The sequence below is a fragment of the Myxine glutinosa genome, chromosome 4 (genome assembly GCF_964187855.1).
Source record: "Myxine glutinosa chromosome 4, kmMyxGlut1.1, whole genome shotgun sequence".
Classification (NCBI taxonomy): domain Eukaryota; kingdom Metazoa; phylum Chordata; class Myxini; order Myxiniformes; family Myxinidae; genus Myxine; species Myxine glutinosa.
In genome coordinates, this window is record NC_136264.1 from 47,736,099 (window position 1) to 47,757,666 (window position 21,568).

General features: G+C 45.6%; 2 protein-coding genes across 6 annotated transcripts in view; both read left to right on the plus strand.

The window, feature by feature from the left end:
• LOC137424619 (MDS1 and EVI1 complex locus protein EVI1-A) overlaps positions 1-21,568 on the plus strand; it is a 519,764-nt gene that overhangs the window by 47,726 nt on the left and 450,470 nt on the right. The window lies entirely within an intron of this gene.
• Positions 6,772-21,568, plus strand: part of LOC144891596 (uncharacterized) — a 710,104-nt gene continuing 695,307 nt past the window's right edge. Inside the window, exon 1 of the mRNA XM_078775217.1 lies at positions 6,772-8,002. The gene's annotated coding sequence lies outside the window, so the exon portion shown is untranslated. The remainder of the gene's footprint in view (positions 8,003-21,568) is intronic.

Genomic DNA, 21,568 nt, shown 5'->3' on the forward strand with positions numbered 1-21,568 from the left:
CCGGGTCCGTCCTCCGGATCCTCGGGCCCCATCCACAACTCTACCGGCTCCCAGAGCCCACCTGCGGCCTCACCTGGCCGACATCCTCACAGTGGTGGAGTGCCCAACCAACTACACGCACTAACAGGCTACACGCACAGCCATTTCCACAACACTAATGCACCCATTCACAATACCATTCTGCAACCGCACCACAAATGCCAATATCCAACCACAATTTACCTATACCCTCTACCTAACACTTACACTACCCACCCCGGGTACTCGTGAAAGGGGTCCACTCTTCCCCATCCACACCTTCGCACCATGCACACCACTCCGTACCACTTACTCCAACTCTCTCCACACACCTGTACTTGCACACCTGTGCTCTCACACCTGGTGCCACCTGCACCCTTCTCTCCCCAAGCGCATTCGCGCTGATCCACACACTCACTACTCATACACTGCTCCACACACCTGTCCAGATGCACACCTGTGCAATCACACCTGTCCAGTTGCACACCTGTGCAATCACACCTGTTCAGTTGCACACCTGTGCAATCACACCTGTTCAATTCTCACCTGTTCAATCCTCACACACACGGCATCATCTCAGCTAACTACTTCCTTCTGAAACTTGCGCTTCCCAGTCGTCCCTTTAAACTATTGCGCTCCCTCGTCATTATCATCCATACTAATCTACCTGCGTCCCCACTACAGGTATCAGTCACTAACTAAACTTAACGTCACCTAATGTCATCTTCGCTAGATCCCTATCAATATCCTAACCCACCCGGGCTAGTTTTCACTGCCATACACCCCATAATCTATAGCTCCTTTGCCCCCCACCTGTGAGGGATGGTGGATTTGCCATCCCACCACATCGGGGGTCTCTCACTACCAATTTTGCACATCAAATTTCAATAAATCAAAAATTTGCCAATCACTACCCATCATCTGCCAATCACTACTGCCAATCCCTTGCCAATCGTCAAATTTTGTTTTTCTCTAATTTTGGGTCCAAAACACTAACCTCATCACCCAGTCGACTCACTAATACCTCTCGGTGCGCCAATCCCTGTCCAAAGCCCGGCTTCGTAAAGCCAAGCAATGGATGCTGGTTGTTTTGTGCCAGCGGCTGGATGCGTCCGGCACTCGGTGCAGGGACGGGGGCTTACCCGGGCCGAGATCCCACGCATCACCTCGGCGTGGAGCCATCCAATGTCCCGATCTCGACCTGCCGGAATGCCTCAACAAAAAGTGGTCGCCATGACGACTCTTTCTATCGGGCCGCCCGCTCCGCCTAGTGGAGCACGGACGCGGCCGTTCAAAGCGAGGCCCAGCACGCACCGAGGGCCCGCTTCGGCTAAAAGTCGTTCTAACCTTTAACCCGGTCACCGTCGATGCTTCACCTGGATGCTTACACCCCGCAGCCCGTTCCTTGCTCACACATCCAGCCGTGCCCATGCTCCTCGTACCTTTCCTTACACACCCAGGTACACCCATTCCACTCACAGCCTTGGTCACACACCTGACCACCGAACACTTTGGCACACATTCGTTGCTCGCACACCTCACCAATACACCGCTTCGCACCCCCTCCTCTGTCACCTCCTCTGTGACAATCACAGGTGTGCCCTCATTCGCACATCCTACCACGTGCCTCACTACCAATTCCAGCGTGCATTCCCACTCACGCTCTACCATTCCAGGTGTGCATCCTTCCATCCCAGGTGTACATCCTTGCTCACCTGTCACAACTAACTCACGCTCCTTGTCACTCTCAATACTCTCACCTCCATTCTTGACAGCGCACTCACCCTTACTCTTGACAGCGCACTCTTTCCTCATGCACCTGTCCGTCACACACCTTTCTCGCGCACACTCTCCAGTTACACCCTCTGTAACACTCACCACAGGTGGACACTCTTCCTTACTTCTGACAGCGCACTCTTTCCTCATGCACCTGTCCGTCACACACCTTTCTCGCGCACACTCTCCCGTCACACCCTCTGCAACACTTACCACACCGCGCTTCCATGTGCCCCCTCGCACACGCGCTTCGACCGGCTCACTCTCGCCAGCACCCTCACTCCTTGGCACACACTTTTTCCTCACACACCCCAGAGTCGGACTTTCTCGCACACCTCCTCTTTCGCACACCAGACCTGTCGCACACTTCACCAACGGCCTCTCACGAACACCCGGGTCTATCTCGACCCCCAAGCTTCTTAAATCCCCTGGCGCATCATACGCACGACCATATTGGTCACCACTTACACCGGGTCCTCTTCCTCTTCGCTTCTCCTCCATCACCTGCGAATCCCTCATCCGGTTAATGAGCACATCATCACGATCCGAACACAGACTTTGGACCAATTCTTTTACTTCCTCCTTTATCTCTTTCTTATCCTCTCTCCGTCGCTTCTTAATTTCGCTCACCCCTTCTTCCACTTCTTCTAGTTTCTGCTTCACCTCTTTTATTCCCCGGTACGTCTCCTCCAGCTCGTCCTCTAAGGCTACCTTGACCGTTTCCAGGTGCGTCCTCACCTGCCGGTCCTTCGTCTCCATTACCTCTATCACCTCGTCCAACCTCGTTGTCAGTCCCTCACGTACCATCTGACATTCCCTCTTTGTCGCTATCAAGTCGTTTTTTATGTCGTTTTGTGTCGCTTTTAAACCTCCTAATACCGCAGTGTTCCTTTGAACCTGCTCCACTAACTCCGTTTGTCCCACCGTCAGCTGCTCCACCTCCTGCGTCAGGTCCTCTATGCCCCCTTGCAATTTTACAGTCCCCTTTCTCACCTCTTTCTCCATGCGCTCCTTACAGTGTCTCACCTCCTCGCGCACTCCTCCGACCTCCTCACTCACTCCTCTTCTGATCTGCTCTCCCATCACTTGCATCTCCTGCCCAGATGCCACCCTCATCTGCTCCATTTCCTCCCTGTGAGCATCCAATTTCGTTTCTACCCCCATTCTGACCCCCTCTATCTGCTGCTCCATTTGTTTAACTTCCCTTTCCGCTTGGTCCCTCATGTCCCTCAATTTGCCTTCCATGGTGTTTTCTAACCCCTCTAACCCTTTTTGCATCCCTTCCATTTGATTCTCTTGAGCGGCCATTCTGTTTTCTACCCCCATTAACCCATTTCTCACCTCTTTTATCCCGTTGTCTAACCCCTCAAAATTATTGTCGAACTTCCCAAATTTCTTGTCTAACTCCTCACCGGTACCCCTCGCTTCGTCCCTCATTACCCCCATTTGGTTTCCCATTACCCCCAATCGCTCACTCTGAGCCTTCATTTGCTCCCTCATTCTGCTTTCCATTTCTTTGCTATTCTGGGCCATAAAGGCCTTCATTTGTATGAAAAACGAGTTCAAATCCACCGGCGGCGCTGCCACGGTCGCGGTGATCAGCGAGGCGCCATTTTGCGCTCCCGCAATGTCGGGCACAACGACGCTATTTTGTGCGTCTGCTACCCTCGCTGCTTCGCTCTCCTCCTGTCCCTCATGTCCCTCAATTTGGTCCTGGACCGACCCTGCTTCACTCTCCCCTACCGGACCCCAGCCGTCTTGATCCGCCATAGCGCGACTTTCAAAATTCGAGTTCCGTAACACAAATCCAAATTTTGCTGTTATAATTTCGTCGAGCGCAGTAACCGCGGGACCGCGCTCCGGTTCGATTTTGTCGAGCGCAGTACGCGCTCCGATCGATTTTACTTCCCAACGTTTGGGCCTAAAAAAAATTTAGTCCCGGGTCCGAATCTCACTCCTCGACACCAATTGTTACAGACACGACTTTGATGTTAAGGTGGGCCGAGCGGAATGGCCGTCGTGTCCGCACAAATTACCCGATTGTACTCGAACGTTGACGGAGCCGCGCTACGCTGGATCAATAAGGAAAAAGAAGACACACGGCTGGATTATAATGACAGACACCAATGTTTCGATTCTCAATTATATTCGTACGGAAAAGGTTAGATTACAGGGGCTAGAGGTAAAGCACAGAAAAGATGGGCACTTAGACACAGGCTTATCTTAACCCCGGACAGACGACAGGTAAACGGGACAACGGCTGACTCACACGGGGGTTGATGGCAAGGAAAGGCAAGTAGCGATGGCTCAAGGTGCACTCTTGGCTCAAAGCAGGGTACAGTCCGGTCCAAAGATGCGGGGAGGTCACAGCGCTCGGAGGGGACGTTCTTTCTCAGGCGGGCCTTTCTCTCTCAGCGATCGCAGGCAACGTTCTTTCTCAGGCGGGGCCATCTGACTCAGCGCTCGCAGGTACCTCTTTCTCTTGCTGGGGGCGCATCTCTCGTCACGTCCGCTCAGTCGCCACGTATATCCGGCGGGGAGTGACACGCCCTCGGCTCGTTAGCTCCGCCCCAGATGGAATCGGTCCGCCCTTCTGATTGGGTGCGGGGGGGTTACCAGGCTCCGCCCTTGACGAGGAGCTGACAGCCAGCCCCTCTGGTAACCCCGTGGAGCGCCGAGCCGGTGTGAGGACGCATCCTCCCCCGCGCCGCCGCCATCTCCTCTGTTGTTGTTGTAATTGTTGGGGAAGAAGATGGAAGGAGGTATGGGAAAGGTCCTAAACTCACTACTGGTGCCATATAATCACATTCTGGTGCAACGAAGAGTCATAATTAATGGAAACGAGGCCTTAACTGACATAGACTAAGAATAACTAGCAAGATGTCCGAAAGTTGTCTACGTGTGGTGCGGTGGACCTGGGCACGACATTTAATGGGGGAATAAGGGGAAGGTCGGCTCTACTGATTGTTGTTTACAGACAATGGGACTAGGGAATGGGGGATTGGGGATAGTTGGGGAGTATTGGGGAAAATAGGGGAATATTTACAAGCGGATATGGAGGCCAAATTCCATATTCGCAACAATATATATATATACGTATATATATATATTTTTTTTTTTATATATATATATATATATATATACGTATATATATATATATATATATATATATATATATATATATATATATATATATATACATATATATATATATATATATTAGGGTGCATCAAACGCCCTTAGGTTCTTGGATTTTAATGTCTATTCTCTCAAATGTTACACTTGTTGGTAGAAGTATGTATGCAAAAAATAAATGAAATCAGAGGTGGTCCTGGGTGGCCACCGGCCACTTTTATATATTTAGGGCCATTTTCGGGGCCGCACTATGTAAAAATGTTTGATTTTGTTATTTTACACCCAAACCTAGTCATGTTTGGTATCAAATTGAAGGTCTTGATGAGAGGAATACAAATATAACAATTTTATGCAAAAAACGATGGTTTGATAATTAGTTTGTATTTTTACATGAATGAAATCGGAGGTCTAATCGTGGGTCCCATACTAGTAGTCTAATAATATCCTTTATTTTCTTTCAGATGGCAGATAAGAAGACCAGATTAGCAAGTGCCATTTTTGGTCTTGGCAATGCTTTTACAGAAGCAGATGGTACATTGACAGGAGTCCGCCTCCCAACTTGCCGGCAGGTTCTTCGATGCGTGATGTGGTACATCCAGAAAGAAATATGTGAAGGCAAACAAACTCAGCCACTGAAATGGAAATCTGCCAGCATCGTCCTTATCCAGCTGAAAAAATTCTACACTAAAGCAAATATTCCTATGCTTTCAGACCATCAATGCTGCAAACTAATACTTGACCTTCTTAATGACAATAACAAATTGCGTCAAATACCTGTTTCTCGCCGAGAATCTCCAAGCACTTTGGCTAAGTTGCAAACCATGAATGAACGTCTTGATAAGACCTTTGGTGTATGGACAAAAGATGCAATGACAAACATTAAGAATGAGGAAGATAGAGTATTTTTAGAGTCAATGAAATCTGACAGAGTAGCCTCATTTGGTGGTGTTGACAAGAAGAAAGTTGATAAAGATCATAGAAAAGAAAAACGCCTCTTAGCGGAAGCTTCAAGATGAGAACGTCATGAATCATCCAGTGTACAAGAGATGACAATTAGTTCTGTATGCTCTGATGATAGTGACTCTGCAGATAGCTTGGAAGAAACTGAAGAAGAGGCGATTCCAGAGTTTCAAAGGAAGCGTAGTCACCACAGATCAACATATGCAGGTACATCTGCCTTTATTCCTCATGATATTCTGAAAAGACATTCAGTTGTGTCTGTTGCTACTCGACTAAACATAACTCCTGTTCAACAGGTTGCGCTCACCAAAGCTGTAATTCAAGAGGCAGGAGGTGATCCACGTCGTGTGGCCAAGTCGTACTCAACTGCTGATAAGGCTCGACGATCAATAACAAGTGCTATCGCCAAAGATATTCAAGAAAATTGGATCGCCCCAACAGCTGCAACACTTCACTGGGATGGCAAGCAGATACCAACGCTCACAAACAAGAATGTCAAGGAAGAAAGATTGCCAGTGTTGGTTGGGAATGCCACTGATGTAAAGCTACTGGGGGTGGCTAGATATCCTCCTGGAAGTGATAGGTCATCAGGTGACATCATTGCCGAGCACACTTACACGTATCTACATTCATGGAAGTGCAAACAATCAGTTGTCAACTTATGTTTTGACACAACAGCATCAAACACTGGACACGTTACAGCTGCCTGTGTTACCATTCAATCAAAACTGGACCGTGCTCTTCTGTGGTGTGCATGTCGCCATCATGTTGGAGAGGTAATCCTGGATCATGTGTTTGACGTTCTCAAAATTGAGGCATCAAAGTCTCCCGAAGTATCTTTGTTCCAAAAATTCCAGAAGAATTGGGAACGCATATCGCATGCAAAGAATGAAAGTTTAACCAAAATTGACATTTCCATGTACAATGACTATGCACAACAGCTGCTTTTATCCTGCAAAAACAAGGTTTTAAGCACAATCCGCACAAGCGCTTCATACTGTAGGGAAGACTACAAGGAAATGGCACAACTCTGCCAGGTAGTCCTCGATGATGATGTCACAAAACAAGGAACACTCCACAGACCAGGGGCCATGCATAAAGCAAGGTGGATGTCAAAGATTCTTTATTCCATCAAAATATGCCTACTTGAAGAGCAAATTTCTCTACTACCTCGAGGAACTGTAACAACACAACATCAACAGAAAAAACTGAAGGAGTTTGTTGTTTTTGTTGTTTATATTTATTGTGATTGGTGGCTCATATGTCAGTCTGCTTCAAATGCCCCATGGTTTGATTTGTGCTTTTACAAGACTCTGCTCAACTATAAAGCTGTCAACTCAACCATTTCAGTCAGCGCTGTGAAAGCCTTTGATAGACATTTGTGGTATTTAACCCCAGAACTGGTTGTTTTGGCACTGTTCAGCAATGCAATTCCTCAAAAGGATCGTCGTGCCCTTGCAGATGTGTTACTGGCCATACAACCAGATGAAATGCCAAGCACTCCAAAACACCGCTACGGTTCTGGATATGGCAAACCGTCATTTCCAAAAATTACAGAAGCGACAACCCTGGCTGATCTTGTGAACGAGGACTCGTGGTTTACAGTAAACCTTCTTCACCTAGATATGACCTTCCTAACAGAGGATGTTGACACTTGGCAGAACAATGAGCACTTCAAGGCAGCCAAGTCCATTGTGGATGGGCTTAATGTTGTGAATGACCCTGCGGAGAGAGCAGTAAAGCTCGCAACTGATTTTGTCTCAACTGCAAGAAGAGAAGACCACTTCCAAAATCTTCTTCAAGTGGTTGAATGTGACCGCAAAGCGAGGCCAAATTTGCGGAAACGAGCAAAGTTGGAGTAGTGACATTGGCGTTGTGCTTAATACATTTTCAAACTTTTAATCAATGAAAGTACAATACTACAACACTGTACTACAACTTTGTAATATGAAGAACGATTTTGGTTAATTTTACATTGACATGTAAGGTTGTTTTAACTGTTTGATATTAGGCATTTAGTAAAAGTAGGACTTTACTTTTGTATATAGGTATAATGGTTAATTTTACATTATCTTGTAGTTAATTTTACATTATCTTGTAAAGTAGTTTAGCTGTGGCCCTAAATGGCCCTAAATATATAAAAGTGGCCGGTGGCCACCCAGGACCACCTCTGATTTCATCTATTTTTTGCATACATACTTCTACCAACAAGTGTAACATTTGAGGGAATAGACATTAAAATACAACAACTTTTTGAAAATCATGGGGCGTTTGATGCACCCTAATATATATATATATATATTTAATGATATATTTGATATATTTATATATATTTATTTGATGTATCTTATGCAGGTGACTTTTTTGTTGGTTTTTCCTTATCCTAACTTTATTTATCTCAAAGTCTCAGCCTTTCAGGAAATTCCTAACTTGTAATGTACATTTTCGTTCAAATCTCGGCAAGCTGGAAAGAGAGGCTTTGTTGTTAATTCCCCAGCTCAGAATTATCAATTATGTGGGAAAAGTAACTCAAGCACATGTTTACTCATGTGGTTTGTCTATTTTACCTTACACGTCCCACAAGTTTACTTCAGGACTTTTTATATTTTCTCACTTTATGAAACACAAAGCCAATCTTTGCAAAGAAAGTGCTGAAAGGTTTTGCATATACAGTGCATGATTAAAGAAGAAATATGAACGTGACTCTATATAACGTCTAGATTTGCTAAACAATAGATGATGGATCACTGACAAAGGAACAGTTGGTTCTTAGAGACACAGCCGGCAAGGTATGTAGGGCATTCAAAATGTTCCCTGGACAAGACACTCACAATGGACAAAGACACGGAAAAAAGTATAACCAGGTGGAGATATTATTAATAAATATATTTATGTGTTTTATTCAGAATTATATGAACTCTTGTGTTGAAAAAACTAAAGGCCTGTCACTGGACTCATGCGAGTTTCTCATTCATAGAAAGTTTTGAACGCCCCTCATACCTTCGGACAAATAACAATTACTGTATGTAAATTGTAAATAGAGCAAGTTGGGGTACTGCGAAAAGAATAGATGATTGTATGACATTTCGTGGATCAAGTACCATGGTTTTCCTTTTGCTTTTCTCTGTCTTGGTTGCTTGATGTATTTTCATAATTGCATTTTCCATTTTCTTTTATTGCAATTATTTAATAGGTCTAAACTTGTTCGAGATAATGTTAATTCGTTGTTTTTAAGAATAAGAAACCTTCCTCTCAAGGTCATTCGAAAAGTCTTCATTCGTTTTGAAAAGCTAAATTAGAGCGAGTGCATCTCTAAGCTATGACCATCATGTTGGTTAATTCCTTCCTTGATGCTCAGCAGTTAGAGGATAGAGCACAGACAAACCCAATTTGTTGGCATCCTGGGAAGAACGAAATGTCTACTTAACTGTTCCATTAAGTGCGCAAAGAAAGGTGACTTCACAATGATGGTTTTGCGCTGTTTCTAGTACCTTGAGTCCTCTGGGAAGTGACGTCTCTTCATCAAAGCTCAATGGCTAAAAAAAAAAAATTTTGATAACCTACAGGTTCAAATACTTATTAGTTTTCCATTCAGAGGTACCTCTGACATCACCTCTTCAAATACACATGTTATCCATAAAAGGGTAGTAGAAAAACAGTTTTGAAACTAGAACGGCGCTCGGTAGAGTGCATATCTCCACCAGGCTGATCAATTTATGTTTTGCATCCCACTGATATGCTGGATCTGGATCCGACATGAAGCAAAATCTAGTCGGCTTGTTCTCGTCACCTGACCAACTTGTCCACCAATTTTAGTCATAACTCGTCCATGACTTTTTTTAATATCATGTTATATATCGCTTTTCGCCCGATTTCTCAATGGTGAAGATTTACTTAAAAGATTCTAGTATCAGGATCCGGATTCTTACCAAAATCGAACCAATTTGTCCTTGTTGTGCGCACCCAACCTTTTTCCCCATTTCAGCCGAATCCATCCATAACATTTTGAGATATCCTTCTCACAAACAGACAGACAGACAAATAGACAAACGTGGGTGTAAACACAACCTCCGTCCACCTTTCGGTGGTGGAGGTAAAAAAATCTTCGTATGCGACAGACACCTCAAATACAACAATTGTTCTTTCAATTGAGTTTCTGTTTCACGATCCAAAATGGAAAACAATGTATTTTATTTATTTTACAAAAGTAAAATTAGTTCATACCGATTTTAAAAGTGGCTTTGAACTTTCTTTATTTTTCAACAGATTGCCTGTTTAAACAATAGTTCAGTTTACAGCTGATGGGGGAGCTTAATACAGTTACTTTACGGTATTGTAGAAAAGAAAAGCCATGAGAGACCTCGTAGAGTAATTCATGCATGGAGCAGTCTCACTGGAAAGGTTGAAACTGGAACGAGTTAGGTACCTAGAAACATTGGGAATAGAGGAGTACATGGATATTGGCAGAAATGGACCAGCATTATGGGCTTGAGGGCCTATGTGATTAACAAGGACATTTGAAGGTGATGGATAAATGGATACAATCTCAATATTTGCACCTAGTGACCCAATATCATCAGTCTAGGACGCTAATGGAACAGGCAAAGCTGAATGGACCGCCTTCGGTTTAGATATGAATAACCCGATGCACAAATCACGGAATCGTGCACGGATTGAAGATGGTAAAAAGTTATACGGTGAAATAACCTGTACAAGAATCAAATTGGCAGCTGGTTTTTAATACTCCAGCTCTGTTGGTATTTTTATTGGCCCTCTCTGCTCTACACCTCATACAAAGTCCACATATCCCCATTAGTATGAGGAGCAAATTGTCTCCTCTAGTCTCCTCCATTAGTATGAGAAGCAAATTGTCTCCTCTAGTCTCCTCTATTATTATGAGGAGCAAATTGTCTCTTCTGGTCTCCTCCATTAGTACGAGGAGCAAATTGTTTCCTCTAGTCTCCTCTATTTATTAGGTGGAGCAAATTGTCTCCTCTTGTCTCCTCTATTATTATGAGGAGCAAGTTGTCTCCTCTAGTCTACTCTATTATTATGAACAGCAGGTTCTCTCCTATAGTCTCCTCTATTATTATGAGGAGCAAGTTGTCTCCTCTAGTCTCCTCTATTATTATGTGGAGCAAGTTGTCTCCTCTAGTCTCCTCTATTATTATGAAGAGCAGGTTCTCTCCTATTGTCTCCTCTATTATTATGAGGAGCAGGTTCTTTCCTTTAGTCTCCTCTATTATTATGAGGCGCAAGTTGCTCCTCTAGTCTCCTCTATTAGTATGAGGAGCAAGTTGTCTCCTCTAGTCTCCTCTATTGGTATGAGGAGCAAGTTGTCTCCTCTAGTCTCCTCTATTGGTATGAGGAGCAAGTTGTCTCCTCTAGTCTCCTCAATTATTATGAGGAGCAAATTGTCTCCTCGAGTCTCCTCTATTGATATGAGGAGCAAGTTGTCTCCTCGAGTCTCCTCTATTAGTATGAGGAGCAAGTTGTCTCCTCTATTAGTATGAGGAGCAAGTTGTCTCCTCTAGTTTCCTCTATTGGTAAGAGGAGCAAGTTATCTCCTCTAGTCTCCTCTATTAGTATGGATATCTTCATTGCTGCATTTGATTGATATCTGAGATGTCATCACACTTTTAAAGCAATTGTCTTACCTTTCTCTGAAACATTTCGATGACCTTTATAGGTTGGCGTTGTTTCGTAAGCCAAATCAATTGTGAAGTTATCTGTTTGGCTATAGAAATATTTTGATTTCTTAAGAAATCAGTAAATCTTTCCTAAGATTGGGGACGTTTCTAAGGCATTGTGCTCAGGCTGTCCAACATGTGATGATTTAGTAAGTTTCACACTTACTGATTGTGCTTTCCACCTAAATCTTTGAGCAGTCGTTGACTTGGCAGGATATAAATACCCATATTGAAATTGGTAATGCTGAATTATATAAATATTTGAATTGGAAAGATGGGGTGATGCAGCGACATGCACGTTATTCTTTGATTTTTCTGCGGTGTTTTTATTCATCAACTGGAAGTATTGTGATGAAATATAGACAAAAAAAACATTCCGTATGATCCAATAAAATGAAAAAGATCATTCAGCTGTGTGCCCTGCTTGTACAGGTTGTAAGAAAAAGGAGATGAAGCATGATTGAGATGACAATCCATGGGTGTCTGCCTATGTGGGGATCTTGAAAGCATGTGGTCAAGGTCATTAGGGTCCTGACAAGGTCAACCAACCACCCTGTCTCCCTGGCAAAGACCTAGACCTTCTTTTGTAAGCTATGTAGCAGTGGCTTGGGTGAGGGTGGAGGGTTTTTAATGGGAGGTGAGCGGGTTGGCAAACATTGGTGGAGATGGTGGATGGATGAGAGAAGGAGGTGTGCAGCCTTAACGGCGAGACGAGGATCAAGCTTTTGCAATCCACGGGTCGGTCTAATCGCTGGAGCGTCGATTCGTGGGAAAAGCCGGGAGATGCTGGCCTCTGAAGAAGGCCTCAATTGTGCCGGCTAGATTAAGGGAGAGAAAGCATGCATTGTCCAGAAAAAGGATAAATCTTCCTGCTGTCTGCCAGGCCCTGAATGAAGCACTCCTTTTCCATTTCTAAGGGGCTTATCTCCGATGAATAGATCGTCCCAACACTTGGACGAAGAGGCGGCGCCTGGAGCCTGCACTTCTGCCGAGATGGAAGGAAATTTTGAAAGACAGAGCAGAACAATAACACGAGGGATATTAGAGTGTCTTTGCAGCTGCACTTGGGTGTCTATTCAGCAGCAGTTGCACCGTTGCTTCATTTTGTTTTTGCTATTCCGGAGCCTTAAGAATAAAATGGCGCCTCAAGACATTCCTGCAATATTCCTCATATTTTTTTTTACTCTTTGCCTCGCGGCATTCTTTTTCTTTACTCCAGCCAGAGTTTATTTCAAAATAGATCGTGCACACAACTGTATATTTTTGGACACGTTGAAGAGGCAGATGGTTGAAAAATCAACTGCGTGTTTATTTTTGTAATACTTTATTAACTCTGATGCATGGTCGTGAACTTGGAAGGCATCGGAAAACATTCAAAGTGCGCATGACTCCAGGATGATGTATTCTTCAAAAAATGCACTTTACACTCATCAGGAATTCCTTCTGATGTAAAACTGAAGTTTGTTGAGTTATTAAAGTTTTTTTCTGAGTATTAGCGAAAACTTCTTGAATATAAGTTAGGGGATTTTTAATTAAAAATTTGCAGGGACTCTTCTGCTATGGATTGGTTGAAATCCTTTTCATTTAACGCGATGTAAGAATCACATAAATCGGTTTCTGGTACATCGAGTGAAATAGGAAATTTGTCCAAAGATTATCTTCTGTGATGTCTTGAGTCCATCAATTTCAATGGAAAAGGTACATTTCAATTTAGTACTTCTTTAATGGCCCCAATGATTATTATCTTCTCCTGGGGTTGGCGGAGGAACGTCTTTGGTCCAAGTCTTTAAGAAACTGGATGTCTTGGCTTGTCGTTTGATCGAAGGCAGTTTGGGCAGGAATTTGATAACTCGCCCATGTTTCATGGCCATGGGATCTTTAAATTCCACCAACAACCAGTGCTGCCAGACTCGTCCTCCGAGTAAATGTCCTTCCACACACAATGATGCCTCGCCTTGCATGCAAAACACCAGGGTGACAGTTTATAGCTGGGTCAAGATTCCAACCCAAGATAGACATCTCAAAGGCGAGAGATCATGCATCTTCGCTATTCTTCCAGCCAGAATTTCAACTTGGTAACTTGTTTGATACTTGTCAACTTGCAGTGTAGTTCTCTTTCAGCATTAGATCATTTATAGCTCCAGATTACTGGTGTAGTGCATTCTACTCTGCGTCACTGATAATTTCATCACAAGCAATCTATGAAGGGTGTCTGGGAAAAACAAAGATTGATAGGTCTTGCCAAATCTTATTTCTATCGAATTGTTTATTCTTAATGTTTTCACACGTTTAATGCCAATTTCAATGAAAGCTTTTTTCATGGTAACAAGGACACAAACAGTTATTGGTTCCTTCATGCAGTATCTGCTCCAAGTGTACAGTTAAATGATCCCGTCAAAGATGTATCCACTGCTGGAAGGGTGAGGGGAGCAGGGGCTGCGAATGGAGGAATGGGATGTGGGACTTAAGCCCGGTCGGATGTTCTCAAAAGGTCAGGAGTGACAATGAGGTCTTTTGTATGAACACCTTGGAGGTGCACCTGTGGGGGTCCTTGTCAAGCAGAGAGAGAGAAGGCGAACCCTTTGCAGAGGCAGCAGAGCCGATGAGCTGTCTCTCAGCAGGTGGTCGTGATCCTGTCAGGTATTTCGTTTGCCATTGTCTATTGGTGCTGAGCCTCTGCAGGGGATTCAGGCAACTGAGAGCAAAAAGAGTGGGGGCTGAAGAGGGGGCAGATGAGAGAGTGAAACGAGTTGTGAGGGTGGTGGTAGAGGGAGAAAGGAGGGAGTGTACAGGATAAGAATGGATCACATCGTACAGAGTTGGGGGTTAATGTCAGCTGCTTCATCCCAGACGCTGAAAGGGACAGCACAGCGCCGCGCCGTGGGCCGATGCCAGCGTGCCATTGACGACTTGGGGTTTCGCCTGCTCAAGACAAGCTGGCAATCGATTGTAGCAAAACGGCGGTTCCTCTGTTGAAGGTCGCACTGCCTCGGACAGCATTGATGCTCAGCTGTGTTGGCCGTGACAATTAATGGCTCAGCATGGTGGCTCTTGTCTCTCGGAGATGTGCACAAATCTCCGAAAAGGAAATATCTTTATATTTAGGGAGTCACAATTTCTGGTTTAGGGAGTCACAATTTCTGGTTATTTCCCAAGAAACCTTGAACCTTCCGTGGTGTATTTCATGCAGCAACCCCAATCGAATGAATCGGCATAATTTTGTGCATTCTTCATCAAATTTAATCAATTGTTTTCTCTTTTTATCAACTCTTCTCTCATCTTTGTCCTCTTTTCTTTCCTAGCTCTTTCAACCCTTCTCCCTGTTGTAAATTCTTGTTTGTTTAATCTCACCCACAGGTCCATTCAGTACATCCGCTATTCCATGAAACTCTTTGAACTTGCATTTAAGGGTCACTGTCTTAATCTAGGATGCACTTTATGAAGGCTCAGTTATGCGTCAAATGTGGAATTTGAAAAACTATTTTGAGGTAATGAGATATTTTGAGTTTTGACAAACTATGTCCCTATTTATTTTTCACCATATGGTCGATTAGGTATGATGATGTAATTTTAGGATTTACACTGTCATCACTACATGGCCATAAGTTGGTAGTCACACATTTATTTCACATATCTGGGCCTATCGACACCTACAAGCAATATTATTTCAAGATCTCGCACTCTTTTGGCCCAACACACCTTTATATGTATATATTTGGAGATGCTTTTGAAATGCTACTGTTGTTGTTTAGTTGTGGCAGATGCATTTTATTTATTAAAATGCTTTGTACTTTTGCTTTTGACATGTCTTGGACTGTTGTATCATGTTCTTTGAACCGTTGGAACTCCTCACATATATAACTGAAGTTGGTTCACTTTTGTCTGTCTGTCTACAAATGTCAGTTTATGATCGAGGAACAACTTCACCATCACCATAATCATGGTTCACCACCATTTCTTATTCTTCCCCCATCCAAAACCTTGATATTTTCTACCCCCGCTAATTCACCCCAGATCCACTTTTTTGAAATACCAACTTCTTTCCCGGAAGTCCTTGCAGTGTGTTTTATACTTCTCCCACCCCCCCCCCCACCCCCCTTCTTCCCATGCCTCCTCCGCCCAAGCCCTCTCCCTCCCACAGATCTCCCGATGTCCCTGCTCTCAAATGTTGTGTTTGTGTTTTTCCCCTTCTCCCCATCTTGTCTACCACTCCCCTTATTATATGATTTATGTATCTGTTTGATTTTTGTGTGATTAATGTTAGCTCTTTCACTAGCCTCGATCTTGTATACAAAAAAAACAACTAAAAAACAAAACAAACTTCATTTCAATTGAATGTTATATTTTGAACACGAATTGGAAAACGAACCTGTCGTTTTACAGTATTTCGGCTCTGAAGTCATCCCGATGCGCGGAGAGGAGTGAGATAACTCTGTCTGCTGTCTGGTAGTCAAGCAAATTTGAAAATCATTCCAAACAGGAAATTTACTGTTTTTTAAGGACGTCATAAAGGATGCAAACAATAGGCACAAATAACTAATGTAATGTGTTAAATAAGGTGGTGTAAAAGACGCTGCATCAACAACGGTAAACTTCTTTAAAAACTTTTTATGCAACATTTAAAATCTTCAATGCATAGTATACTTGAACCTGTAGCACGCAAATCGCCTTTTTGGCACTTTCAAAACTCTTCGGTTTAACAGCACTTGGACAAAATATCATGGCATTTTATGTCATCACGACCAATCAAATTTGCTGCTCGTAGACTCCGCCCATGCCCTTGTTTCTCAAGACGGCATTGGGTAAGGTGTTCTATGAACTCTCGACCGCTTTCACCTTATTTTGAGGACATGCTGGGAAGTCCTACAAGGCTACTGACTTGCTTTTTGAAATTTTTTAAAGGTTATGGCTACACGGGTCATCAATTTAAAGCCCAAGTAAATAGTTCAAACTGCCAAGCTAAAATCCATGGACACATCGAGTTATGGTTGACCACACTGTGAGCAGAAATGCACAAAATGACGTCACCCTCCGAATGTTTCCAGAAAATCAGCCAAATCAATCTGCACCATTCAGGTCAGAATAAGTGCACTCGTTCATTCTGTTGGGAAGGAAGAAGTAAATGAGTTAATCAGGTTAACACTGCAGGGTTTTCGTATTACCAGTTCTCATTATCGTTCAAGTGCAGGGGTTTGGGGGATTACAAAACGGTGCTAATCTTCAGTGTGGAACTTCAGGATTTTTTTTCCCTTCCCCTCTCTCGCCCCTCTACCCTCAAGCCCCCCCAAGTTTTTTCAAATTTATTTATCTTCCCTGGCAGCGTTCTTTGTTTATATATCTTGTTTTTTGCTCATTTGTTTCCGAGAAATTTCCCAACCTGCAGAAACCAGTTGTACTAACAACACGCTGTCACGGAGACTTTCCGTTATCCTCACTTTAAAAGGTCCTTTTCCTGTCTCCATGTAATGGCAATGAATCTGCGCAATGAAAGGCGAACACTTAAGCCATTGATAAATGGTGTTGCACAGCGAGTGTCGGGCATCATTCTGTACAAATTCATTTTGAAAATGGTAACTTATAAATGCCGTAGGTGCCAAGGTTAATGGTTATTTATCTTATCCATCAGAGCGAGAGCCTCTCCCTCGGGAAATCCCAAATGATGCGCATGGAGTCACGAAGGTGGACAATAGATGACCTGGGTTATTGGGATGAAAAGTGTGTTAAATCCCGGGCTGTTTTGTCCAAGCAGGTCCCCGGTGTGGAGGTGGGGAGAATATTGGATATGGTTTAAGAGAGCACACTTTTCGGTGTGGAGTGCTTGTGGTTGTGGCGTGACAGTATCGATGGAAGTTCATTTGCCTCCTCCGAGTTGGTCCCGATACCAATCTGCTACTCCCGAGCATTTCTGCCCACAGGGTCTGTGCTATCAGCAGGTGACTTTTACGGCCGATGCACTGCAGCTTATCAGACGGAATGCAGGGACACTTTTTACGTTAAGTTTTGTGATCCTTGTAAACAGATATTTTGGAATGTTATCACCACATTTAAGCAATAATATTGTTGCGAATATGGAATTTGGCCTCCATATCCGCTTGTAAATATTCCCCTATTTTCTCCGATACTCCCCAACTCTCCCTTACCCCATTCCCTAGTCCCATTGTCTGTAAACAACACCCATTAGAGCCGATCTTCCCCTTCATCCCCCCATTAAATGTCGTGCCCAGGTCCCCCGCACCACACGTAGACAATTATAGGACATCTTGCTAGTTATTCTTAATCTATGTCAGTTAAGGACTTGTTTCCATTAATTATGACTCTTCGTTGCACCAGAATGTGATTATATGGCACCTGTTAGGAAGTTTAGGACCTCCCCATACCTCTCCGCATCTCTTCCCCATGAAGAAGCGCCAACTACAACAACAACAACAAAAGAGGGGGGCGGCGCGGTGACGGCATGGGGAGTGGGCGTCCTCCTTCCGGCTCGGTTAGCCGCCATTGACCACGCGCTCCACGGGGTTACCACGAAGGGGCTCCCTGTCGGCCCCTCGTCAAGGGCGGAGCCGGTAACCCCCGCACCCAATGAGAAGCCATGGGCCGAGGCCATCTGGGGCGGCGCTAACGAGCCGAGGGCGTGTCACTCCCCGCCGGATATACGCGGCCCCGCGCCGGACGTGACGGAAGATGCGCCCCGAGCTTGGAAGGACAAGACGCCACCCTCCCGAGCGCTGAGCGACCTCCCCGGCATCTCCACCAAAGTCGCGACCCACGAGCGCTGAGCGACCTCCCCGCATCTGCTGGACACCACCGTACGTGATTCTGTCCCTGAGCCAGGTGCACCTGAGCCATCGACTGCCGCTTTCCTTGCCATCAAATCCCGTGTGAGTCAGCGTTGTCCCGTTTATCTGTGGTCTGTCTAGGGTTAATATAAGAGTGTGTCTAAGTGCCTGTCTTCCTATGCTGTCCCTCTTGTAGTTGTAATCTAACCTTTTTCCGTACGAATATACTTGAGAACTGAACCCCCGGTGTCGTATTGTGTCATTATAATCCAGCCGGGTGTCTTCTTTTTCTTATTGAGCCAGCATAGCGCGATTAGTCAACCCCGGGTGCAATCGGGGTAACTTGTACGGATACGGCGGCCATCCCGCTCGGCCCACCATACCATCAAAGTCGTATCTGTAACAATTGGTGTCGAGGAGTGGAATTCGAACCCGGGACTAAATTAGTTAGGCCCAAATTTTGGGAGGGAAAATCGATTCGGAGCGCGTTTCCCGCGCGAAATTATAACGGCGAAATTTCAATTTGTTTTACGAAAATAAAAAATAAAAACCGAATTTTGAAAGTCGCGCTATGGCGGATCAAGACGGCTGGGGTCCGGTAGGGGAGAGTGAAGCAGGGTCGGTCCAGGACCAAATTGAGGGACATGAGGGACATGAGGAGAGCGAAACAGCGGGGGTAGCAGACGCGCGAAATTGCGCCTCGCACATAGCTACGGCGGCCGCACCCGCTGCACAAGTGGGAGGGATGGCCCAGATGCAGGTCCTCATGGAGCAATTTATGGCGCAAATGCAGGCGTCCCTCAAACTGCAGAGTAACCAATTGGGGAACCGGATGGATGCTCAGAGTGAGCAAATGAGGGTTGATAGTGGGCGAATGGAGGGCCAAATGGGGGTAATGGGAAACCAAATGGGGGTAATGAGGGACGAAGCGAGGGGTACCAGTGAGAAGTTAGACAATAATTTTGAGGAGTTAGACAAGAAAATTGAGAAGTTAGACAATAATTTTGAGGAGTTAGACAAGAAAATTGCGAAGTTAGACAATAATTTTGAGGAGTTAGACAACGGGATAAAAGAAGTAAAGAATGGGTTAACGGGGGTAGAAAATAGAATGGCTGCCCAGGAGAATCAGATAGAGGGAGTGAAAAATGGGTTAGAGGGGTTAGAAAACAGTATGGAAGGCAAATTGAGGGACATGAGGGACCAAGCGGAAAGGGAAGTTAAACAAATGGAGCAGCAGATAGAGGGGGTCAGAATGGGGGTAGAAACCAAACTGGATGCTCACAGGGAGGAAATGGAGCAGATGAGGGTGGCATCTGGGCAGGAGATGCAAGTGATGGGAGAGGAGATCAGAAGAGGAGTGAGTGAGGAGGTCGGAGGAGTGCGCGAGGAGGTGAGGCACTGTGAGGAGCACATGGAAAAGGAGGTGAGAAAGGGGACTGTAAAATTACAAGGGGGCATAGAGGACCTGACGCAGGAGGTGGAGCAGCTGACGGTGGGACAGACGGAGTTAGCGGAGCAGGTTCAAAGGAACACTGCGGTATTAGGAGGTTTAAAGGCGACACAGAAAGAACTAAAAGATGACTTGGTAGCGACGAAGAGGGAATGTCAGATGGTACGTGAGGGACTGACAACGAGGTTGGACGAGGTCATAGAGGTAATGGAGACGAAGGACCGGCAGGTGAGGACGCACCTGGAAACGGTCAAGGTAGCCTTGGAGGACGAGCTTGAGGAGACGTACCGGGGAATAAAAGAGGTGAAGCACAAATTAGAAGAAGTGGAAGAAGGGATGAGTGAAATTAAGAAGCGACGGAGAGGGGATAAGAAAGAGATAAAAGAGGAGATAAAAGAATTGGTCCAAAGTCTGTGTTTGGATCGTGATGTGCTCATTAACCGAATGAGGGATTCGCAGGTGATGGAGGAGAAGCGAAGAGAAAGAGGACCCGGTGTAAGTGGTGACCAATATGGTCGTGCGTATGATGCGCCAGGGGATTTAAGAAGCTTGGGGATTGGTTTGGATCCGGGTGTTCGTGAAAGGCCGTTGGTGAAGTGTGCGACAGGGCTGGTGTGCGAAAAAGGAGGTGTGCGAGAAAGTCCGACTCTGGGGTGTGTGAGGAAAAAGTGCGTGCCAAGGAGTAGTGAGGGTGCTGGCGAGAGTGAGTCGGTCGTAGCGCGTGTGCGAGGGAGCACATGGAAGCGCGGTGTGGTAAGTGTTACAGAGGGTGTGACGGGAGAGTGTGCGCAGGAGTGTGCGCGAGAAAGGTGTGTGACGGGCAGGTGCACGAGGAAAGAGTGCGCTGTCAAGAGTAAGGGTGAGTGCGCTGTCAGGAATGGAGGTGAAAGTAGTGAGAGTGACATGGAGCGTGAGTTAGTTGCGACAGGTGAGCGAGGATGTACACCTGGGATGGAAGGATGTACACCTGGAATGGTAGAGCGTGAGTGGGAATGCACGCTGGAGTTGGTGGTGAGGCACGTGGTTGGGTGTGCGAATGAGAGCACACCTGTGATTGTCACAGAGGAGGTGACTGAGGAGGGGGCGCGAAGAGGTGTTTTGGTGAGGTGTGCGACCAACGAATGTGTGCCAAAGTGTTCGGTGGTCAGGTGTGTGACCAAGTCTGTGAGTGGAATGAGAGTACCTTGGTGTGTAAGGAAAGGTACGACGAGGAGCATGGAAACGGCTGGATGTGTGAGCAAGGAACGGGCTGCGGGGTGTAAGCGTCCAGGTGAAGCATCGACGTTAGACGGGGTCGAGTTTAGAACGACTTATAGCCGAATCGGGCCCTCGGTGCGTGCCGGGCTTCGCGTGCCGCGAGAACCAGCGGGGATCCGAGCCACGGCGGGTTCGAAAGGACCGCCGTGCGCGATCCACGCTGGGCCTCGCGTGGGACGGCCGCGTCCGTGCTCCACTAGGCGGAGCTGGCAGCCCGATAGAAGGGGTCGTCATGGCGACCACTTTTTGGTGAGACGTGCCGGCAGGTCTAGATCGGGGCATTGGATGGCTCCACGCCGAGGTGGTGTGTGGGATCTCGGCACGGGTAAGCCCCCGTCCCTGCACCGAGTGCCGGACGCATTCAGCCGCTGGCACAAAACAACCAGCATCCATTGCTTGGCTTTACGAAGCCGGGCTTTGGACAGGGATTGGCGCACCGAGAGGTATTAGTGAGTCGACTGGGTGATGAGGTTAGTGTTTTGGACCCAAAATTAGAGAAAAGCAAA